The 25,944-nt window shown below is 38.8% G+C and overlaps 1 pseudogene; it reads left to right on the top strand.

Annotated features, from left to right (window-relative positions):
- Nucleotides 1–368: 368 nt before the first annotated feature.
- LOC116480107 (etoposide-induced protein 2.4 homolog) lies at nt 369–19,444 on the top strand (annotated as a pseudogene).
- Nucleotides 19,445–25,944: the final 6,500 nt, after the last annotated feature.

Raw genomic sequence — 25,944 nt, 5'->3', positions numbered from 1 at the left:
CTTCTAAGTGCTCAAGTGAAAGAAAGAGTCACACATTTCTCACTTTAAATTAAAAGCTAGAAACGGTTAAACTTAGTGAGAAAGATATAAGCCTCTTGGTACAAGAGGCCTAGTTTTGAGCCTCTCTCAGTTTTTGGCATATTTTCCTCACTAAGTCATGAACACAAAGAAATGGTTCTTGGAGGAAGTTGAAATTGCTACTCCAGTGAACACATGAATGATAAGAAAGAAAAACTGCCTTATTCCTGATACAAAGAAAGTTTCAGTGGACTGAATAGAAGACAAAACCAGCCATAGCATTTCCTTAAGTCAGAACATAATCTGGAGCAAGACCCTAACCCTCAATTCTATGAAGGCTGAAAGAGTTGATGAAGCTGCAGAAGAAAAGTTTGAAGCTGTCAGAGAATTTCCGTAACTTAGAAGTCCAAGGTGAAGCAGCAAGTGCTGACATAGAAATTGCAGCAAGTTATGCAGAAGATTTAGCTAAGGTTGTTGATGAAGGTGGATACACTAAACAGGTTTTCAATGTAAAATACATAGGCTTTATTGGAAGAAAGTGCCATATAGGCCTTTCACAGAGAGAAGTCAATGCCTAGCTTTGAAGTTTCAAAGGACAGGCTGACTCTTGTGTTCCGTGCTAATGTATCCAGTGACTTTAAGTGGAAGCCCGTCTTCATTTACTATTCCCCAAATCCTGGGTCTGACAAAGCCTGGATGAGAGCACAGCTGTTTATAGCATGGTTTACTAAATATTTTAAGCATATTGTTGAGATCTACTGCTCAGAAAAAAGATTCATTTCAAAATATTACTGCTCATTGACAATGCATCTAGGCACCCAAGAGCTCTGAAGGAGATACACAAGGAAATTGATGTTATTTTGATGCCTATTAACACAATATCCATTCTATAGCCCATGGATCAAAGAGTAATTTCAACTTTCAAGTCTCATTATTGAAGAAATGCATTTTATAAGACTACAGCTGCCATAGATAGTGATTCCTCTGATGTATCTGGGCAAAAAGAACTGAAAACTTTCTGAAGAGGATTCACCATTGCATATACCATTAAGAACATTCATGATTTATGAAAGGAAATCAAAAGATCAACATTAACAGGAGTTCGAAAGAAGTTGATTCTGACCCTCATGGATGACTTTTAGATGTTCAAGAAAGAAGTAACTGCAGATGTCATGGAAATAACAAGAGAACTAGTGGAACTTGAAGTGACGGAATTGCTACAAACTCATGATAGAACTGGAATAGATGAGGAATTGTTTCTTGTGAATAAGCAAATAAACTAATTTCATGAGATAGAAACTACTCTTGGTGAAGATGCTGTGAACATTGTTGAAATTACAATAATGGATATAGAATAATAAACTTAGTTGATAAGCAGTGGCAGAGTTTGAGAGGATTGACTCCAATTTTCAGACAAGTTCCACTGTGGGTAAAAGGCTAACAGGCCAGGCACGGTGGCTCACGCCTGTCATCCCAGCACTTTGGGAGGCCGAGGCAGGTGGATCATGATGTCAGGAGATCGAGACCATCTTGGCCAACATGGTGAAACCCCATCTCTACTGAAATACAAAAAAAAAAAAAAAATTGCCAGGCATGATGGTGCTTGCCTGTAATCCTAGCTACTCGGGAGGCTGAGACAGGGGAATTGCTTGAACCTGGGAGGCAGAGGTCGCAGTGAGCCAAGATCGCATCACTGCACTCCAGCCTGGTGACAGAGCAAGACTCCATCTCAAATAAATAAATAAATAAATAAAAATTTTTAAAAGGCTTTCAAACAGCATCACATGCTAGCGAGCAATCTTTTGCGAAATGAAGAGTCAATTGATACAGCAAACTTCATTGTTGTCTTATTTTAAGGAACCCACTGCTACATCACCTCAATCTTCAGCCACCACCACCCTGATCAGTGAGCAGGCATCAGCAAAGAAGCAACACCCTCTACCAGCAAAAAGGTTACAACTCATTGGGGGCTCAGATGATTGCCAGCATTTTTAGCAATAAATTATTTATAAATGTAAGTATGTACATTGTTTTTTAGACATACTGCTATTGCACACTTAATAGGCTACATTATGGCTTAAACATAACTTTTATATGCATCGGGAAACCAAAGAACTTGTGTGACTCCCCCAAATGTGTATGTTAAAATCTACTCCCAATGTAACAGTGTTTGGAGATGAGGCCTTTCGGTGGTGACTAGGTCATTTATAAAGGTTGAGCTTTCATGAATGAGATGAGTGCCCTTATAAAAAATATCCCAGAAAGTTGCCTCATCCCTTCAGCCATGTGAGGACACAGCAAAAGGATGGCCATCTGTGAACCAAAAAGTGTGCCCAGCCCTCACAAGATACTGAATCTATCATCACCCTGTTTTTAGACTTCCCAGCCTCCATAACTGTGACAGATAAATTTCTGTTGTTTATAAGCCACCTAGTCTGTGGTATTCTTGATGGCAACCTGAATGGACTAAGACCTCTGTGCTATGAAAGATGAATTGATTTTCATTAGAGGCAAATCTAAAATAGAGTAGAAATAGATTTGGGTAGAAATTTTCACATAAACAGCATTTTGAGCAAAGGTACAGAAGTACAAACCAAATAAAAGTATGCTAGGAATTGTAAGCTGCTGCTGCTGCCTCTCCTTCTCTTTTTCTTTCTCTTCCTCCCTCCTCTTCCTCCTCCTCTTCTTCCTTCTTTTATCAAAAAGAATTAGAATGCAAGAGGAATCCTGCCAAATATCTATATAGTGTATGGACAAAATAGCTATCTTGGAGTCATTTGAATGCCTAGCAATACAAACTGACTCTATCCTGAAATGGAAAAGATTAAAGAAGACAGTGGCATTCTTAGACAAATATTTGAAACAATCACCATTTAGGAAGAAATTATTGCAAAAGTGTATTTGAAGAATGATGAGAACCTGAACATGTACAGTCTAAATGGACATGGAGAGGGTAGTTCTAATATAAACAGTAATAAAGTTATTGAATTAACAGATGTTGATTAGAAACAGGAATACCAGAGAATGCAGGGTCAGAGGAGGCGCATTCGCTGACATATATCATATAATAATTATACAATAAGATTTTGTGAGAATAGTGAATTACATATAGAACAAATAGAATCTGAAGAATCTGAGGTACTATAGAGTTGGATGATTCTATAAAATTGGCAGTTTATGATGGTCGATGGCCAAAAATAAAAAGAAGATTTAATGAATTTTCCACATGCATTTAACTGGCATTTCAATCAAATGTGGAGTAAAATGAACCATCTATCATTATAAAAACATGATTGATAGGTTTCTATACTTTAGACTTATTATTGGGGAAAACAGTAATTTGGATATTTTTATTGTTCTGAAGACCCATAATTTTCTATGGCAGTGGTTATATCCAGAGGAGGCATTTGCAAAATAAGTATGTTTTTGATTGTCAAATGATTGATAATCAAATTTACTGATTCACTCGGTGGTGGTCAGATATATTAGACAACCTACAATTATTTTCAATATACCTGCACAATACTGAATTAGGTCATACCCTGAACAAATTTGGAATGTCCCACCAAATTTTTATGTAATGAAAAGCCTGTTTAAAACCATTTTAGCCTAGAGACTTATGTTACATTACAAACAGAGTTAACTTATTTTTATACCATTTGTTATGTTACATTTTAGTCTAGAGACTTATGTTACATTACAAATAAATTCAACTTATTTTTATTCCATTTGATGCATGTGGAATTTTTTAGGATTGCTGAACACTTGCAAATAAAGAGAGGGATATATTTTCTTGGTTTAAAAGTTTGCAAGGATCTTTCATCACTTTATAAAATCACATCAATGCAAACAGCACTGCCTGTGATTTTGGAATAACCTATACAACCTCGCTGTGTCAGTCTGCATTTATAGCTATAATTTTTCCAGTAATCTTTTTTTTTTTTTGAGATGGAGTCTGTCTCCGTTACCCAGGCTGGGGTGCAGTGGCACGAACTCAGCTCATTGCAGCCTCTGCCTCCTGGGTTCCAGCGATTCTCCTGCCTCAGCCTGCTGGGTAGCTGGGATTACAGGCACATGGCTAATTTTTTATTTTTTAGTATAGACGGGGTTTCGCCATGTTGACCAGTCTGGTCTTGAACTCCTGACCTCAGGTGATCCACCAGCCTCAGCCTCCCAAAGTGCTGGAATTATAGGCATGAGCCACCGTGCCGGGCCTTTCTCAGTAATCTTACACAGAGTTGTATACATATAAGTTCATTTATAAAGTCTTCTAGAAATGTTTTCTGACATTTATGTACTGAAACATGTATTACTTAATTATTTTACTTTTATTTAATCTTTATATTATAGTTAGGTAATTACAATGTTTCTTTCCAAAATTATGTTTGTAGGTAGTGATTTGCTCTATGAGTTTTACTATGTATAGTAAAGATGGCATAAAAAAAGAGTTTATACCTTAGAGTTTACCATAGTGTGTGTGGAACCTTAAAATATATTAGTGTCTTTCACTCACATTTTGTCATTCAATCTTCTCACTACTGTGTAAGGTAAATAGGGTAGTATTCATTTTTAAGTCTCATTTTCAAGATGTAAAAGCTAAGGTTAAAATATATATCATGATTTATCAGTGATCATATGAGTTTTGCAATTGCCAGATCCAGAATCAGAATACAGGTCTCCTCGCTTTAACTTTGAATACTTGGCACAATGTCATGTTGCCGCCCTAGGGTGTGCAGTGAATACAGACTATCTTTTAATGATTTTTTTTTTAACTACTCAAATGCTCTTGTATACAGAATGTTGTTGTCCACTGTTTGGTCATTTTATGCTTCCTTAAAATTCAAATGCAGCATAAAACTTCATTTCCCATCATATTATTATACAAATGTAAATCTTCACTAATAAAATAAACATGAATATTAAGTCAATATTCTGAATATTTCAGAGCAAAACTAAAACAATCAAACAAAAACCTACCTGCAATTTTAGCTTTAATTGACTAGGTATTTCAAATCAAAGAAATGTTTATCTTTTCATTCTGGCTATATTTTTTCCTCTAATCTTGGCTTGTTCTGATAATTGCCATGAACACTTCATTTCATTTTCTTGCTATCAGCTTAAGCCCGGGCAGCTTTGCTGCCTACTGCTATCAACCAATGCCCTGATTGAGCAGACGATGCAGAGTGGCAGCAAAGGACACACTGATTGCCTGTAATGAATGGAATTTGAGATTGTGGGTTTCCAACCGAACCTTTAAGAAAAAGCCTATTCACATCCTGCCTCAATAGCAACAGAGCAGTCGTGAAACTTTTTTGGCTGTTTACTAAAAGCTTTTAGTCTACAAAAATTTCTCTGCTGCAAGATAGATAAATGGTGAAATAGTCAATGGAAAAATTATAAGTTATTTAGGAATAATATTAGAAAACATGTTAGAAAACCCAACAGCTATTCCAGAACTACAAATTTAGGTGAATGGTTGATGCACCTGAAATTTCTTAAGGTTTTTACTGAAATAAATGCTAACAGGTTCAAATACATACTTACACGTTTTAGAAATGCATTTAAGCCAATTATTAATAGTGAGAAAGAATTTGGTTGGTCCTGTATATATTAAACAGATATCTTTAGAAAACACACAAAGTTGTACATTTTGTCTCTAATAGTTGAATAATAAATAGTATACTTTCCAGATAAATATTTCAGAGAATAAGCATAATAATGTATACCATTCTCACCAAAACATTATCAGTATTTAAATTTCTCTTCAAATTCTCTAGCTCACGCTCCTCACCCTGTCTTCTTTCCTCTATTTCCTCCTTCCTTTTTTTTCTCAATTTACACTGCACAATTTTCACTAAAATTTGGATGCAGAAATTACTACATGGCATATTTAAGAGGGACAAATAGAAAAATCCCCATGGAAACAACTCACATGATGAAAGGACTTGAACCAAAGGCATGGAGGAAGAGTCTTGTTAATCTTTAATTATCTTTGGCCCTAGATTATATTCTTATCATTAAAATAGATGAAATACTTTCAGAAAACCACATTTTCATAAGGCATCAGTGTATCTTTAAATAAGCTTAAAAGTTTATACAACCAAGTGATATTAAGAATCCTGAAAGAGTAAACTATGAAGGTCAGATTAGGCAGGGGATCATGAATATAGTAGATTTGACTTTTGGCGAAAGTTTCAGAGCAAGTGGGGTTTGATCACCATGATCTCAACTTGATTTTGCTTCTAAATATAATTGAGCATACGAAGTCAGGTCACAGTTGAGCAGCATTTTTTACAAAGTTAAGAAATTGCGAACCAATGAAATTATATATGGACAAGCTACCTTTCAAGGAGTTGTAAGTGCCACCTAAGTGTTGGTGATTAAAATCCTTCATTACTCAAGGCATCTACAGGAATAATGCAGTGTGGTTTTATCAATTTGCCATCAGTTATGCTACAAAACCCAGCTCAATATATGAAGGATCATACCTCTATGTAAAACCAGTACTCACTCTTTTGTTTCTCATTTCTTTTTTAAAAAATTCTAATACTTTAACCCAATATATCCGAAATGTTATATAAATATGGAATTGATGTAATATTATTAATAAAGAGTTTTTTGGTACTAAATCTTTCAACATCACTCTGTATTTGAAGCTTCTATCACTTCACAAATGCAGACCAGCCATATTGCAGGTGCTCAGTAGCCCCATGTAGGCAGCAGTTGCCACACTGAAGTGCAGCTCTGGGGGCTCTGACTCTTCTGACTTCAGGGACATGAAGGGCCTAATTTCCCTTTTCTGCCAGAGGAAAGAAGGGAACACCCTCTTCCAGCCAATATCTATCCTCAGGCCCAAGGGTGGGAGAGACAGTGGGCAGAGAGAGAGAGAGAAGGGAGATGCAAGCAGGAAGTGTCCACAGGCAGAACACTTTCTCCCACCTAATGCTTCAGGGTGAGCTATCCCCCCCTCCATAGTTCAGACAGTGAACAAACGACATAAGGCCCCAGAGAAGGGAGCCCAGGTCTTCAGATTTATCCACAGCCTTGACCTCTGGAATTTAGAGGAAATAGATTAAAGGCAAAGTTCTTATTTTGTAATGGCCCTGGTCCTAATGGTCAGACTGTGGTTCTTTCTGTGGCATGGGGACCATGTGACGTTAAGCACCAATCCCATGCATACATGTCTACGTCCATTTCTGTATAACTCAACACCATCTGACAAGAGATACAACTTTAAAAAAGGGGGAAGAATGTCAGTACCTACAGGGTGCCTTCTGTTTGCCAGGTAAACAGTAATCAGTCTGTCATTCAATCCTCACATCCTATCTGCGCTGGGTATATGTATTAGTTAGCTGTTACTGCATAAACAAACACCCCAAAATTTATTAGTTCATGATTGAGCTGATCAGCTGTTTCAGCTGGGCTCAGCTGGGCCATTCTTCTGGTCCCAGCTGGGCTCCTTCAGGCATATGTGGTTGGCTGCCAGTTGAATAGGTAGCTCTGCTTCTAGTGGTGAGCTGGCTGTCAACTGAGGTGCTTTGGTTTTCCTCCCCATGGTATCTCATGCTCAAGCAGGTTAACACTGGTTTGTTCCTGTGGAGTTGGCAGAGTTCTGAAAGAAAAAGAACTTTTGTCTCTAGATCCCAAACTGGTACACTGTCATGTTCATAGCTTTCTATTTGCCAGAGTAAATAAGGCCAATGAGATTGAAGTTTTGGGAAACAAATTCTGTATTGAGGGGAGCTATAAAAGTACATGGCTAAGGGCATGTATGTATACAAGGAGGAATGAAGAATTGCTGCTGTTTTTGCATCCAGTATCATTATGTATTTTCTTTCAGATACTTTACATAACCATTCTAGGTCAAGGAATTTGTCCAAAGCCCCACATCCACTAAGTGGCTGGGCTGGGACTCAGGATTAATTCTCCCTGACTCCAAAGTCCAGGTACCTCCATAGAACACAAGACTCATACAGCTCCCCTAGTCCCACAAGGTCCTGGAGAGTGACACTTCAACAATAGAAGCAGGATTCCTGTGAGGTTCTTGTCCATCTAGTACTCTTCAGCACTGGGAATAATCCCCTCCAGAGAAGGCTTCTGAAGTGTCTCAGAAGGACTTGGAATAATTTGGGGAAATGGCAGAGCACTGAGTTTAGAAAATCAAGACCTAACATTATATTTTTCATTTCTCACCAGAGGAGAAATTTGAAAACATGTATAATGCACTCCACATGTCGGCAAATTCTTTTCATTCCTTTTTGGTATTTGTAGGCTATTTATGATTTTCAACACAGACTTAATCAAAATACTGTGCCTGAAACAACCTCATACTCTGAAAGCAAGTGACATAAATATAGATCTGTTGAAAAAACATTTCCTCCTTCTGCAGTTTAGCTGAACAGCTGAGTGTGTCTTGAAGTTGTCCTTTGATTTTACCAGAGCAGAGCTCTAAGATCTAAGATCTCAACAGATCATATGCATGTCAGGCTCTGACATCATCTCAGAATATTGCCCATATCCTAGGCCTGGGGGTGGAGTGGTGAAAGGGTTGCACTGGCAGTTGGGTAGTCATGGGTCCACAGGTGAGATTCATTCATCAGGTGAAGTGTTTTGGGGTCTTGATGTTTACGGTAAATTAACATATATATGTTACTGAAAGTAAATTGTAGAATATTATAAATAATAAATCTATATATAAACTAAATGTCAACAGTTATAATTCTTGTAATTTATCATCATTGTAAGTATAATTATTATTCATATCACTATTAGAAGCAATAGTTGTTGCTGCAGCTGTTGTTTTAAAAATGGTGATAAAAACACTGAGTAAAGCTCTGTGGCCTCCTCCTGTTGCTGTTTCTGGGACTGCTGGCTTACTAATTGGGTGCAGACTTGGACCTTTCCAGTGAAGCTGCAGCTGGAGAGACTTCAGGTGGTCTGCTGTGGCTAAGGAAGTGCCTGAATCAAGAATGAAAGCAATGATCCTATGAATGTAGTGAGGTAAGATGGTTCTGTGGGGTACCATCCTACAATTTTGAAGGAGAAGGGCCCACACCACTTAATGAACCCGTGGAAGCCTATGGTGAATGACAGAGTTTGTTCCTGAGGCAGATCAGATTCTGATTTGATGGGTGGCGACTCCATGAAACAGACACACCTGAGAAAACATGCTCCTGCCAGCTCTGGCCCAGAGTCTGTTGCGGCACCTCTCCCTAAGAACATAGACGGGGTTCACTCTTGGGTCTCTGGCTGGCCTCATGACCAGTCACCCTGCATTTGGAGACATTGTTGCCAGCTCTTCTTGAACAGAAGCCATGTCCGTATCTTGGGTGGAGGGGAAACAAGCTGATAGATCGCCATCTGTTCCTCATTTCTTAAGGAAATGAGTCACTTCAATTATCAAGTCTTAATTCACTACTACTATAAAAGGTATAACTTCCATTGACTAAAAATCAAATAAATATTTTTGACCATTTGCAAATTAGAGTTAAATGTAAATAAAACACTTTATTTTTAATATTTAATAATATTGAGCTAAAATTTAAAGAAAATTTAAATGATTAAATGGGTTTAACTATTATAAAATGGTATAAAATAAATATTTCTTATATTTTCTCATATTTTATATATTTTTCTGTGTAAGTGATGAACTAATTGGCAACTATCACATGTTGCCCTTTCTTTTTCCCTCCCTTTGTCATTTTTTCTTTCTTCATTAGTTCCTTCCTTCCTTTCTTCCGTCCTTCCTTCCCTCCCTCCCTCCCTCCCTCCTTCCTTCCTTCCTTCCTTTCTTCCTTCCTTCCTTCTTCCCTCCCTTCCCAATTCAATCTGATAGTCATTGAGCAGGACTTAGGCAAGCAGTAATAGATTTAGAGCATGTCCATAGGTGCATCCCAAGGACAGCTCATGTTATCAGTCCATATGAGGATAGCTTTAGAGTGGGAAGCAAGGCAATACAGTAACAGCAGAATTGGTGGCCTTCTGATAATGGCTTTGAACCAGTATGTCAAAGGTAGCACTTTGGGAGGCTGAGGCAGGCGGATCACCTAAGGTCAGGCATTTGAGACCAACCTGCCTAATATGGTGAAAACCCGTCTCTACTAAAAATACAAAAATTCGCTGGGTGTGGTAGCGGGCACCTGTAATTCCAGCTACTAAGGAGATTGAGGCAGGAGAATCTCTTGAACCCAGGAGGCAGAGGTTGCAGTGAGCTGAGATCATGCCATTGCACTCCAGCCTGGGCAACAAGAACAAAAACTTTGTCTCGAAAAGAAAAATCGTTATAAACATTTAAAAACAGAGGCAGAAGTTTAGTTGGTATAATTGTAACCCTGTTCTGTTTCTTGGGTCATGGTCTTATAGTTTTATTTTTTAAACAACTTATTCTCACACCAACAGTTAGAATTTTTCTTTTAGAAATGTAGATAAATCACATCACTGTTGCAGCACCTATGACTTCCTAGCTCACAGAGAAGTCTGATTCTTACTAGAATAGAGGCCCTGCAAGATCTCATTCCCCTTCTCTAAGTCAATCTAATCCCACTTCCTCTTATTCTTGGCCATAATCACTTGGCCCCATCGATAGGGACTCCATTGCTAGGCTTGCTTTTCCCCTCTCTTTGATAAATAAAGTTATCCTTTCCCCATCTCCTATCTCTTCAATTCCTGTATGCAGCAGAGTCAACTCATTCCTAATTTTCTTGTCCTTGGAAAAAGTATTAAAGTATCCTAATTCATTTATATTGACTAGAATAGTTCATGTCTTTTCCAGAAATTCTGAACCTATTCTATTTCTCTCTTTTTTTTTTTTCTTGTGGAGTCTCCTCCTTATATGTTCTCCTTATTCCAAACTGAGATTAAGCCCTGCCTCCATTATTAAGCATGTCATTTTTTGTCTATCCCTCTTATTCAAGGAAGAATCACAAACAAGTAAAAACAAGTAAAAAGACTTGAAATCCAGAGCAAAGAAAGTGGGCAATGGGTAGAGACTCCGTTGTATTGTAAGGTCCTGGTATTTAGAGCCCTTTCATACCAAGCTGTATCAGCATGTTTTCTGGTTAACTGAAAAGTCAGGATAATATATATTTCAAACTTTTATCTTCATTGTATATGGTGTATATAATTCTCATCCAATGTAAATTGTATTAAAAATCAAATATCCTGCACGAACAAAATGTACTTCAATTTGCTTTGATAATTATACAACTTAAAAGATAGTGTCATCTAGAAAGGAGCACATTAATTGAACGGATAAAATGAGCAATTTGTACTTTGATGTTTCTTATTCTATTTTACTTTATGTGTGTAAATTTATGGGGTACAAGTATGATTTTGTTACATGAATATATTGTGTAGTGGTGATGTCAGGGCTTTTAGTGTGTGTCCACGTATCCACATTATTTAGCTCTCACTTATAAATAAGAACATGTGGTATTTGACTTTCTTTGAGTTGTTTCACTTAAGATAATGGCCTCCATTTCTATCCATGTAGCTGCAAAAGATATAATTTCATTCTTGTTTATGTCTCAATAGCATTCTACTGTGTGCATATATATATATATATATATCGCATTTTCTTTAGCCAATATCTTTGCTATTTTGAATAGTGCTGCAATAAGCATAAGAGTGTGAGTGTCTTTTTGATATAATGATTTATTTTCCTTTGGGTAGATACCCAAGGTGGAATTGCTGGATAAAATGGTAGTTCTATTTTTAGTCCTTTAAGAAATCTCCATAGCAGTTGTTTTCCATAGCAGTTGTACTATTTACATTCCTACCAACTGTGAATAAGTGTTCCCTTTTCTCAGCATCCTTGCCAAAATTTACTTTTTGTCTTTTTAATAATAGCCATTCTGAGTGGTGTAAGATGATATCCCATTGTGGCTTTGATTTGCATTTCTCTGATGATTAGTAAGGTTAGTCATTTTTTTCATACGCTTGTTGGTCATCTGTATGACTTTTATTGAATGTATCTTAATGTCTTTGCCTGCTTTTTAATGGAGTTATTTTTGTTTTTATTGAGTTGATCAAGTTCCTTGTAAACTCTGGATATCAGTCCTTATTCAGATGTGCAGTTTACAAATATTTTCTTCCATTCTGCAGATTTTTTGTTCACTCTGTTGATTGTTTCTTTGGCTGTACAGAAGTTTTTTAGTTTGATTAAGACCCATTTGCTTATTTTTGTGTTTGTTACTTGTGCTTTTGAAGTATTAGTCATGAATTCTTTGCCTAGACGGATGTCCAGAAGAGTTTTCTCCAGGTTTCCTTCTAGTGTTTTTATCGTTAAATTTATTAGCCAAAAACTTACTTGTAAGTCTTATCTTTAGTTGATTTTTGCATATACTGAGAGACGGGTCCAGTTTTACGCATCTGTATATGGCAATCCTATTTTCTCAGCACTGTTTATTGAAAAGAGTGTGCTTTCTGCCGTGTATGTTCTTGTCGACTTTGTCAAATACGAGTTGGCTGTAGATATGTGGCTTTAGTTATGGCTTCTTTATTCCATTGACCTATGTGTCTATTTTTATATCAGTATCATGCTGTTTGGGTTACTATAGCCATGTAGTATAAATGAAGTCAGATAATGTGATGCTTCTAGCTTTGTTCTTTTAGCTTTGTCTATTCAGACTCTTTTTTGGTTCCATGTAATTGTTAGGATTGTTTCTTCTAATTCTGTGAAAACTACATTCTTATTTTGATGGAGATGGCATTCAATCTGTAGATTTTTGAGGGCAGTATGGTTATTTTAATGACTTTGAATCTTCCAATCCATGAGCATGGGATGTTTTTTCATTTGTTTGTGTCATCTACAATTTCTTTCATCATTGTTTTATAGTTTCCTTTGTAGAGATCTTTTACCTTCTGAGTTAAGTGTATTCATAGGTATTTTATTTTTATTTTGTAGCAGTTGTAAATGGGATTGCCTTCTTGATTTCTTTCTCAGCAAGATTATTTGTTTTTAGAAATACTACTGATTTTTCTACATTGATTTTGTATTCTGAAACTTTACTGTATTCATTTATCAAATCTGAAAGTTTTTTTGTGGAGTCTTTAGGGTTTTCTAGATGTCAGCTCATATTATCAGCCAAGAAAAATAATTTTACTTTCTCTTTTCCAATTTGGATGACTTTCATTTTTTTTCCTTGATTGCTTTGGCTAGAATTTCCAGTACTAGGTTGCATGCAGTGGTGAAAGCAGGCATCCTTTTCTTGTTCCAGTTTTTAGAATGAATGCCTTCAGCTTTTCCTTTTTTAGTATAACGTCGACTGTGGATTTGCCACATATGACCTTCATTATTTTGATATATGTTCCTTCTATGCCTGATTTGTTGAGGGTTTTTATTATAAATGGATGCTGAATTTCATCAAATGCTTTTTCTGCATCTATTGGGATGATCATGGGGTATTTGTCTTTGATTCTGTTTATGTGATGTATCACATTTATTGATTTGCATATATTGAACCATCTTTGCATCCCTTGCATAAAGTCCACTTGGCCATGGTGTATTATCTTTTTAATGTGCTGTTGGATTTAGTTTGCTAGTATTTTATTTTTGCATCTATGTTCATCAGAATTTACAAAAACATTTAATATTAGTCATATTTATGTCCAAATAGAGGTGTGAATAAAATAAAATAAAACTGCAGGTAAAGCAGTTTGGCTAGGGACAATAAGTGTTTCTCAAAATAGAACTGAAAAGGATAACTCAGGGTCTCAAATACTCAAGAGATTTTTATAAATATATACTTGTACTAAGACTATCAAAAGCAAACAGTATGTTAGAGCTATTAGGTAGGTCTCTGGTAAAAATGCTGGCAACTATACATCTTATAGTGGTTCATCTTCAAATCATAAAAATATATTTGAGATAAGGTAACAGAAAAGACTGCTGACAAATGAGATTTTAACTGAATTCTGTTTTCGTGTTGGTTAAAGCCATGTTGGTTATATGGATTGCAGTTGTCCTGAGAAATAACTGAGACCACAGGACTATTGGTGCATATAAACAAGTCACCCATTTGAGTAGATGCCCTATATGGGTAGGTTATAGAAGAATCTACTGTTATTTTGAAATATATTTTTTTAAAAAGAAATGAAACTAATATCTTAGAAACATCCACATATCCGTTTCTTATTAAAAATATTATGATGTAGGAAAAAAGTCATTGTTAAAATAATCTAGCTATTAAAACCAGACAGGATACACAAAATTAGAAGCTTCATCTCAAAAAATCTCAGTGGGCTAATAAATGGAACCTACAATATTAATGCAGCAGAAACTTCATTCCTAGCTCTGATGATGATAAAATAAAAAGGGATTAATAAAGTATTTTAAATGCAAGTATAGACAACTATTTTAGTAGGAAAAACCTAATTTTATTGGTGTCATATCTGTATGATTATTTCCAACTTGTTGTTTCAGTAGCCCACAACTGTGTTATAGCCTAAATAGTCATACAACAAAAAAGATGTTTGATATTATAGTTCTTACAAATCTATTTGTTACATATTCCTTTACCTATCAGTTATGATTCATATTCCACTGTAAAAAAATACAAATGGATTAAACAAGAATGAGTGAATTTTTCTCTTATATAAACTAAATAATCATAGGAAAGAAATAGTCATGCATCTGTGATGCAGCACTCTGAGACTCATGACTGGGATACCAATGCTAGAATTCAAACCCGAATTTTATGTCCCAATTCTGATTCATTTATGCATCTATTCAGTAATGAATTACAAAGGGCTTGCTATCAGGCAGACCCTTAGCTTGGCACTTAAAATAGTTTTGGGAAAAATAAAAATGGTTTCCGTCTATATAATATTCATAGTCCTATAGTCTAGTAGTAGAAATATAATTTAAGAATAATTAGGCAAATAAGGCACAAATATTAGTACTATGAGAAAAAATTTTAGGATATTATGAGAGAGTGTTTAGTAGATTGTAGAAATAGCCACAAATACTTCCTCTTTCTGTATTCATGCTCTTATAATAGGACACTGCAGATCATATCATATAGAGATAAAGTCTAATTTTCACTTAGGTGAATCATATACCTTACTTTGGCCAGTAAGTCTTTAGCAATATGATACAAGCAAAGACTTGAGAAGTATTTGCATATTGAGAATTTCTCTTTTGCCATATGTTGAATTTGAAACTACCACGAGACTATAGAGGAGAATTAAAATGTCCCATTTTTCAGACAGCCAACCCCCAAATATGTGAATCAGGCCATTCAGGACCAGCCAGGTCGAAGCCAAACTGCCAACTGATCTCAGAACCTGTGTCTGACCATAGAGATAAGAGTGAGCCCAGCTGAGACCAGCAGAAGAACCATACAGCTGAACCCAGGCCAAAATACTGATACACATAATTGTGAGTGAAATAGCTTTTATTTAAGCTACTAAATTTGGGTTATTTTGTTATGCATCAAAACTAACTGGTAATAAAGGATGTGAGGGGGACCTAATTTAGCTTACATAAACCTGGAAGGCTCCTCTGAGGAAAGTATCTGATGGAGAATGAGAAAGTCAACTAAGAAATGGCAGGAGGAATATATTTAGATAGAAGAAAAAGCATATTTGAAAGCTTTGCATGAGGAAGAGCTTCATATATCTGAGGAAATAGGAGAATGTCAACTTTCTTTGTTAGAGTTCCTCCTTGTTCCTGAATCTGAATGTCTTTCTTCCCCTCTCTGCTTTGCATACGGCCTCAGATTTAAATTTTGATAATTGGGTTTCTACCCAATTTTCTATGTTTAATAAAACACACACACACACACACACACACACACACACACACACACACACACACCACACACACACACACACACACACACACACACACACACACACACACACCCCTCTCTTGATCAGCTACCACTGAGCTGCTCTTATTCTTACTATACTCTCTTCACTGGACCACAGTGTTCCCCCAACCTTGAGCTTGCTGGTTCAGGTCTTGCTCTCTGATGACAAACTTTCCTGATACCTGTTTCTTGTCCTGGGCTTTGAGAATTGGCATTCATAGGTTTGTTGTCTACTGTTTCTTACTACACCCCACTGTAGAAGTTTGGATGGGAAGAGTAGTTGTAAAAGGTGATCATGAAGACAAATAGGTAGATGATAGAAAGACAAACAGATTTATAAGCGATTAAATGAAAAAAGTAAGTTACAGAGCAACACCTATAAGATAATCTAATTTTTGTACAAATAAAATAATGCATTATTTTATTTATTATATACTACCCACATATATGCACAAACACACACACGTATATACACACACACACATACACACACCAACTTAACAGTGGTTGCTTCTAAATCCACAGTCCTAGGATTATTCTTTTCTTTGTTTTCTATCCCTTTATATTGTTTGAATAAATTGAATTAAATTTTCTAAAGAATGCTCACTCAGGAAATATATGTTTATTAATTTAATAAATAACATTTAATAAATATACATTTATTAATTTATATCTACTGAGATACATACCAAAAATTCAAATTTACTGTGGTTAGTTCATAAAGACCCACATCTAGCACTTATGGGTATGGTTAAGGGAGGCAAAATCAAACAGGACTTGGGTGTGCCAATGTATGTGACTAAATCTCAGGAGAGACAAACTAGTTAAAAACTAAGTATAATGTTTGCACAGTTTGCAACATATCATCAAAGTTGGTAGGCTCTCAGGAGGCTTTAATGTTTTATTATATAAATCTATGTCTACAAGTTAACTCTTTGTTTTTTTTTCCTTAAAAAACTAAACAAAGAATAATTAAAATATGTCTGTTAATTAAATTTCTCTATTCTGAATTTTTGTCCCTGGAGAGAGGGAGCAAGTAAGGTAAATGCAACAACTTGATACTTTTCTTTTCTTGAGAGATTCAAAGTCAAAATAATAAAGCAGTGAGAGCCTAGTTTTTCAGCATATTTATTCTTTACATGTAAACATACATGAAATATGTTAAACAAACACCCACATATCTAATCACATTCCAATTACCTTGTGAGGTTTAAGGCAGGTTTTACCATTCTCCTTGCTTTGAAATTGTGGAAGCTGAGGCTCAGCATTAAAGGAGTCAGCTAGGGTCACACACTGGGCCAACAGACTAAAGGGTTTTTTTGCAAAGATCAATACAATAATTATCTGGATAAGTTTAAATTATTCCCCCAAGGACAATATTTCAACTCATATTTATATTTCTTTCCATGAATAGTTTCTTCAGAGGACAGTTTAGTTTATGGGACAGTTTTATTACAAAGTATTTGGTCCAAATAAATTTGATTTTCTAGATGACTAAGTAGCCATTTATTGTAGGGAAAGATTTTAGATAATATGAAAAGGTCAGGTAAGAGCTGAAATATGTAAATTTCATGTCATCATTCATTTTAAGTCACCTATTTCTTCATTATGTAAAGAATTTCCTTTTGATTTCTCTGTCATAACACTCAAGTAATATGAGATTGTTTCATTTTGTATTGATAAAATAAACAGAAATTTGGGCTTTCTTCACAGAAGCATAGCCATCTTCAAGCATTTACATAGCACTTTATATTTCTAATCTACTTTACAATTTTTATATTACTCATGCCTTTCAACAACCTTGTGAATATGTCAATAATATTAACTTAAATGGGAAAGAAAAGACGTAGAAAGTTAAATGACTTCTCCCGATACGTAAGATTTTATGTTCTTACAACCTTATTGAATTATTAGATTAAAATGATGCTTCTAATCTACTATGTTCTTTGTTTATTGTTAAATATTTTATATGAATTTAATAATGATTATAGTTCCAGGAAAAAATAAGGAACCAAATTTTCTTTTCATATCATAGCATAAATTGTATCAGGTATTTTATTTTTAAAAATTGGTTTTGTAAATAATAAAAATATATTTTGTTGATATCTAAGGATTAGTTTTCATCAGATTCTATTTTATTTCACTTTACAAATGTTCATTTGTATAATTTACTGTATAAACACCTCACCTCTATGAATTACTTAAGAGTTGAAGTAAATTACTACAAAGTTAAAAATTCTCACCAAATTGAGTTTATCTAGATCTGATCACTAGTTAAGAAATATGTTTTAATTTGGCTCATGTACCATTTATTTCACCCCAACAACTCCTCTAGGTAGGCATCGCTATCAGAATAGCAACATTTGGCAATGTGGCAAAAATAGGTGAATACATTCCAAATCCTAATAAAATCTTTGCTATGCAATTGCCTTAAGAAATAATGCATACCCTGGGCCCTTCTCTGGACTAGGACACTACTTGCCTTTCTTCAACGTTGTGCCTCTCCCTATTGTTGGATTTGAGCATCTAGTTTTGAGACGGTAAAAACACCCCAGATGGAGTCTTTGATTCCCCTATCAAGGTCCTGGAGAAAGGTTTGACACAGTCAGTAAGCCATCTCTTCACCACCCATACTATCGACTACACAGAGGAGAGAGAATTGCCCCCAAATCTCTCATTATGAAGGACTCGCATCTCCACCACCAGGTCTCTGGCCAGTCCCCTCGCCCACCACTGCCCCGATAAGCTCCTCCATCCCTGGCCACCAGACCCGCCAGGGTGCTCCCAGGGCCAGGACCACTGCGCCCAGAAGGGCAAGTAGCCTCTTAGCACAGAAAACAGCCCAGAGTATAGAGCGGAAGCAAGAAAGTGAATCACGTATTGTTAGCAGAATTTTCCAGTGTTGCCCTTGGAATGGGCTTCAATCTCCTCTTGTTTTATGGGGTGTTTATTCCTGTGCTTCAGTCAGTAATAGCCCGATTTATTGGTGACTGATTTATTGATCATTACCTGGAGATGTTTGCTCATGGCTGGAATTCTTCCTCACGTCAATTTCTAGCGTTCTTTGGGTGCTCCACTGGTTTGTGCTTTGCAAAGTTGGGAATGCCACTTGATTCCAGGATACAGTTGACCTGGCATTTGAAGTATCAGGGAGAAAGCTTCACCCCTTCCCTAGTGGGAATTGCTGACATGGTCTTCGCCCTTTTGCTGTAGGCTCTTTTCCTGATTCAGGGAATGTTTGTGAATCTCTTTCCCATCCGTCTTGTTAGTCAGCTGGTTAGTCTCTTGCATATGTCACTTCTCTCTCACTGTACCACTTCGAATATCCTTGGTTCAATAAAGGAATTGAAATGCATCAGCAGTTGTCTCACATAGAAAGGAATTGGCCTTACTACTTTGGATTTGGTTTGCCCTTGGCTTTTCTCACAGCACTGCAGCCCTCATATATTATCAGCCTCTTCCAGTTGTGCCTCTTCTCCCTGGTGGTCTTGTTAAGCAACAGACTCTTCCACAAGGCAGTCTACCTTCAGTCTGTCCTGAGCAGCTCAAATTCTGCAGAGAAGTTCCCATCACATCTATATCCTGCCAAACTGAAGGCTGCTGCAGGCCACTGAGTTGCCTGACATCCAAAGGAGATGGGTGGGATTGGAGGAGACTGTGGCAGCTCTTTTCCCTGTTCACCTCCCCCTGCCAGGGAAGGCAGGACCCACTCTGCCAAGGGCCCTCTTTCTATTCTCTTCTCTCTGAGGAATTGGAATGTTTGTCTCTGGTGCCTGTAAGGCAGGATCTTCCTGGCACCAATGTGTGGATTTATTTATTTATTTATTTTTTGAGATGGAGTCTTGCTCTGTCATTCAGGCTAGAGTGCAGTGGCGCAATCTCGGCTCATCGCAACTTCTACCTCCCAGGTTCAGGCAATTCTCCTGCCTCAATCTCCTGCGTAGCTGGGATTACGGGCACCCGTAACCATGCCCAGCTAGTTTTTGCATTTTTGGTAGAGACAGGGTTTCACCATGTTGGCCAGGCTAGTCTCGAACTCCTGACCTCAGGTGATGCATGCGCCTTGGCCTCCCAAAGTGCTGGGATTACAGGAGTGAGCCACCGCGCCCGGCCCAGTGTGTGGAATTTTACCACCATTGAGTCTGAAAGGACCAAAGGTTTTTCTGCAGCTATTTTCTCTATGCCTGGACTGATTTGAATATTTTGTTTTTCTCCTTGGGACATTTACCCTCTCACCTTTCCTTCCTGCCTTCTACCACTCTTGGATGAATGGATCTTGTAATTCTAGCTGTTGTATTTTGTGGATTTGTTATTTTTGTCATTTTTCTGTGAAGCACATACATTGGATGTGGGAGGTAAAGGAGAATCTCAGTTGCTCCTCATCACTGCAGTCTTGTTTCATTTATCTTGTAACTCAGGTTAGGTATTCGTCTCTCTTGCTCCACTGCAAAAAAAAAATATATATATATATATATAGATAGATAGATAGATAGATAGATAGATAGATAGATAGATAGATATAGATACAGATACAAATATAGATGTAGATATATACATCCTGAAGAGACGGGACAGGAGAAAGGACCTCACAGCCAGATCTGCTGAGTGCAGGTCACAGGGGATATGATGGCTTAGCTTGGGCTCAGAGGCCTGACATTCCTGTCTTCTTATATTAATAAGAAAAATAAAATGAAATAGTGCTAAAGTGTTGGGATGGTGAAAATTTTTTGGGGGTGGTATGGAGAGACAATGGGCGATGTTTCTCAGGGCTGCTTTGAGTGGGATTAGGGGTGGTGTGGGAACCTAGAGTGGGAGAGATTAAGCTGAAGGAAGATTTTGTGGTAAGGGGTGATATTGTGGGGTTGTTAGAAGAAACATTTGTCATTTAGAATTATTGGTGATGGCCTGGATACAGTTTTGTATGAATTGAAAAACTAAACGGAATAAGAGAAGGAGAAAAACAGGTATTAAAGGACTAAGAATTGGGAGGACCTGGCACATCTAATTAGAGAGTGCCTAAAGAGGTTCAGCATAGCCTTGCCAGCAAAGATTATTTATTTACTTTAAGAGTTAAGAGTGGCAGTTTGGGGATAGCACCAGGAGGTATCAGCTGTGATGGCTTGGAGAAACAGTGTAAACTGGCAGTGTAAACAAGAGCAGGGCATGTATGAGTAGTTGAGAATGGTGAATAGGAGTATGACTAGACAGAAGATAGTAGAGATGACAAGTTTTTTGGGGCACAGTCCAAGTTGGTCTGGTGTCTGGAATGAGACTGGGGCCTAACAAAAAGGAGCATCTATACAGGAGCTCAAATGGGCTGTACCTTGTAGCATCCCAAGGACAGGCCTGAATTCTGAGAAGGGAAAGTGGTAAAAGTATTGTCCAGTCCTTTCTAAGTTGGTGGCTGAGCTTGGTGAGGCGTGTTTTTAAAAGACCATTAGTCTGTTCTCTTTCCTGAAGACTGAGGACCGTAAGGGATATAAAGGTTTCACTGAATACTAAGAGCCTGAAAAAATACTTGCCTGATTTGACTAATAAAGGCCGGTCTGATATCTGACTGTATAGAGGTGGGAAGGCCAAACCGAGCAATTATGTCTGACAGAAGGGAAGAAATGACCGTGGTGGCCTTCTTAGACCCTGTGTGAAAGGCCTGTACCTATCCAGTGAAAGTGTCTATCTAGACCAAGAGGTATTTTAGTTTCCTGACTCGGGGCATCTTGAGTAAAGCTAATTTGCCAGTCCTAGGTGGGGGCAAATCCCTGAGCTTGATGTGTGGGGAAGGGAGGGGGGCCGGAATAATCCCTGAGGAGTAGTAGAATAGTAGATGGAACACTGAGAAGTTATTTCCTTGAGGATAGATTTCCATGATGGAAAGGAAATGAGAGGTTCTAAGAGGCGGGCTAGTGGCTTGTACTATAGCATAGCCTGCCTTTGCTGGTGTGTGGCGAGTAGGACTGGTGGAACTGCCATCAATAAACCAAGTGTGATCAGGGTGAGAAACAGGGAAGAAGGAAATGTGGGGAAATGGGGTGAACGTCAGGTGGATCAGAGAGATGCAGTCATGAGGGTCAGGTGTGGTATCAGGAATAATGTGGGAGGCCAGATTGAAGTCCGGGCCAGGAACAATGGTAATTGTGGGAGACTCAAAAAAGAGTGAGTACAGCTGAAGGAGCCGGGGAGCAGAAAGTATATGCATCACGTGTGACGAAGAAAATAGATTTTGGAAATTATGAGAGCTGTAGAGAGTAAGTTGAGCATAATTTGTGATTTTGAGGGCCTCTGAAAGTATTAGGGCAGCAGCAGCTGCTGCACGGAGACATCATGGCCAGCCTAAAACAGTAAGAACAAGTTGTTTGGACAAAAAGGACGCAATCCATGTCCTTGTGTAAGAATTCTGACCACACAGCCCTGCACTTCAGCTGTGTGTAATGAAAAGGGTTGGGATGAGTCAGCGAGATCTAGGGTGGGGGCAGTCTCTGAAGCTGTCTTCAAGGAATAGAAAGAGGAATGGGGAAAGGATTTAGGATCTATGGGATCAGCTAGGTTTCCTTTTGTGAGTTTATATAATGGTTTTGTTAGGATGGCAAAACCAGGTATCCAAAGGCAAAAGTATCCAACCATGCCGAGGAAGGAAAGGAGTTGTTATTTTGTAGAAGGGGCTAGGGTTTGAGAGATTAGTCAGACACGACCAGCAGGGAGAGCACGTGTGTTTTTATGAGAATTATGCTGAGATAGGTAACAGATAAGGAAGAAATCTGGGCTTCACTGAAGTAATGGGGGCTGTCTGTGAAGTTTTGCGGCAGTACAGCCCAGGTAATTTGCTGAGCCTGATGGGTGTCAGGGTCAGTCCAAGTGAAAGCGAAGAGAGGCTGGGATGAAGGGTGCAAAGGAATGGTAAAGAAAGCATGTTTAAGATCCAGAACAGAATAGTGGATTGTGGAGGGAGGTATTGAGGATAGGAGAGTATATGGGTTTGGCACCATGGCGTGCATAGGCAAAACAATTTGGTTGATAAGGCATAGATCCTGAACTAACTTGTAAGGCTTGTCTGGTTTTAGGACAGGTAAAATGCGGGAATTGTAAGGAGAGTTTATAGGCTTTAAAAGGCCAGGCTGTAGCAGGCAAATGATAACAGGCTTTAATCCTTTCAAAGCATGCTGTGGGATGGGATCTTGGCATTGAGCGAGATAAGGGTGATTAGGTTTTAATGAGATGGTAAAGGGTGCATGATTGGTTGCCAAGGAGGGAGTACAGGTATCTTCTACTTGTAGATTAAGGTGGGGGGATATAAGAGGAGGACACAAAGGAGGCTTTGGATTGGGAAGAAAGGTGGCAATGAGATGCAGCTGTAGTCCAGGAATAGTCAGGGAAGCAGATAATTTAGTTAAAGTGTCTCAGCCTAATAAGGGAACTGGGCAGGTGGGGATAACTAAAAAGGAGTGCTTAAAAGAGTATTGTCTCACTTGGCACCAGAGCTGGGGAGTTTTGAGAGGTTTAGAAGCCTGGCTGTCAATACCCATGACAGTTATGGAGACAAGGGAAACAGGCCCTTGAAAAGAAGGTAATGTGGAGTGAGTAGCCTCCGTATTGATTAAGGAGGGGATGGACTTACCCTCCACTGTGAGAGTTACCTAAAGCTCGGCGTCCGTGATGGTCTACGTGGCTTCCCAGGTGATCGGGCAGCATCAGTCTTCAGCCGCTAAGCTGAGAAGATCTGGGAAGGAGTCAGAGAGCCGTGGGCCAGAGTTCCAGAGTTCTGGGAGTGGCTGCCAGGTGAGTTGAACAGTCCGATTTCCAGTGGGGTCCTGCACAGATGGGACACGGCTTAGGAGGAATCCCGGGCTGTGGGCATTCCTTGGCCTGGTGACCAGATTTCTGGCACTTGTAGCAAGCTCCTGGAGGAGGCGGTTCTGGAGGCCACTGCAGTTTAGGTGTTCGGAAGCTCTTGTGTGCTGGAGATGTGGCTGGGGTTTGTCTCACAGTGGAGGCAAGGAATTGCAACTCAGAAATATGTTGCTACTTGGCTGCCTGTACTCTATTATTGTACGCCTTGAAGGCGAGGTTAATTAAGTCCTGTTGTGGGGTTTGAGGGCCGGAATTTAATTTTTGGAGTTTTATTTAATGTTGGGAGCAGATTGGGTAATAAAATGTATATTGAGAATAAGACGACCTTTTGACCTTTTAGGGTCTGGGGCTGTAAAGTGTCTCAGGGTTGCTGCCAAAGGAGTCATGAACTGGGCTGGATTTTTATATTTGATGAAAAAGAGCCTAAATGCTATCTGATTTGGGATAAAGAAAAAGGAGCATTAACCTTGACTATGCCTTTAGCTCCAGCCACCTTTTCAAGAGCAAATTGCTGGGCAGGTGGGGGAGGGCTAGTCATGGAATGAAACTGTAAGCCAGACCAGGTGAGAGGCAGGGAGATGATAGAAGGATTATAGAGTGGAGCAGCGGAGGCTGAGGAAGAATTTGGACTTGGCTTGGCCTGGTAAGGAGGGGACAAGTCAGATGGATCTGTAGAAAATGAAGATTAGAAAGATTCAGCGATGCTTGGGGTTGCGACTGAGGGGACAGGTGGGAGGGAAAGAAGGAAGATTTGGGACGAGTTGCATTGGGAACACAGACTAGCGAGGGACTGATGTGTAAAAGAATGCCTGGATGTCAGGCACCTCAGACCATTTGCCTATTTTACAACAAGAATTATTTAGATCTTGTAGGATGGAAAAATTGAAAGTGCCATTTTCTGGCTATTTGGAACTACTGTTGAGTTTGTATTGGGGTCATGCAGCATTGCAGAAGAAAATAAGATGCTTAGATTTTAGGTCAGTTGAAGAGGTTTTAAGTTCTTAAGGACACAGGCTAAGGGAGAAGATGGAGGAATGGAAGGTGGAAGCTTGCCCATAGTGAAGGAGGCAAGCCCAGAGAAAAGAGACACGGAGAAGGGGTGGGGGGTTCTTGCCCTCCAGAAAAGCAGAGAAGGTGTCAGGGCATGGAAATAAGGGGTTGGGGTGCAGAGATAAGAGGTTGGGGTGTGGAAATAAGGGATTGCGGCACAGAGATAAGAGGTCAGGGTTCCTGCCCCTCCCCCAGAAAAGCGGGACTTGCCGCTAAGAGTGAAGGAGAAGGGGTTGAGGGATTCTTGCTCCTCCCCCAGAAAAAAGGAGAAGGGATAGAGACATGGAGAGAAGGAGTTGGGGTTCTTGCCCTTCCCCCAGAAAAGCAGGACTTGCCACTAAGGGTGAAGGACCAAGGCAGGTGTCCCTGCATGGTCTGACACCTCTGAAACCTGGGTGAATAATCAGAGGCATCCCTGCAATGATTAAACACCAAGGAAGGCTGCCTTCCCAGTCCATGACCAGTGCCGGAGTTTTGGGTCCATGGATAAAATGTGTCTCCTTTGTCTCTACCAGAAAATGAAAGGAATTGAAATCAAGAGAAGGGAGAGATTGAAGTGTGGCGCCAAGATTGAAAGGAGAAAGAGGTTGAGGGATAGTGAGGGAGGTTGGAGAAGAGAGTAAAAATAGGCTGCTTACCAGATTTGAAATTGGTGAGATGTTTCTTGGGCTTGTTGGTCTGAGGACCTGAGGTCGTAGGTGGATCTTTCTCATGGAGCAAAGAGCAGGAGAACAGGGGATTGATCTCCCAAGGGAGGTCCCCCAATCTGAGTCACAGCACCAAATTTCACTCGTGTCCATGTGAAAAGACCACCAACAGGCTTTGTGTGAGCAACAAGGCTGTTTATTTCACCTGGGTGCAGGCAGGCTGAGTCGGTAAAGAGAGTCAGTGAGGGAGATAGGGATGGGGCCATTTTATAGGATTTGGGTAGGTAAAGGAAAACGGGGGGCTGTCCTCTGGTGGGCAGGAGTGGGGATCACAAGGTGCTCAGTAGAGGAGCTTTTGAGCCAGGATGAACCAGGAGAAGGAATTTCACGAGATAATGTCATCAGTTAAGGCAGGAACAGGCCATTTTCACTACTTTTGTGGTGGAATGTCATCAGTTAAGGCAGGAACCGGCCATCTGGATGTGTACGTGCAGGTCACAGGGGATATGATGGCTTAGCTTGGGCTCAGAGGCCTGACACTGTTCACAAGGACTTGTAAGTTATGTTCTTTG

Source organism: Hylobates moloch, unplaced genomic scaffold (assembly GCF_009828535.3).
Source record: "Hylobates moloch isolate HMO894 unplaced genomic scaffold, HMol_V3 SCAFFOLD_13, whole genome shotgun sequence".
NCBI lineage: Eukaryota > Metazoa > Chordata > Mammalia > Primates > Hylobatidae > Hylobates > Hylobates moloch.
Note: the sequence above shows the minus strand (reverse complement) of the source record. Positions and strands in the feature narration are given on the sequence as shown.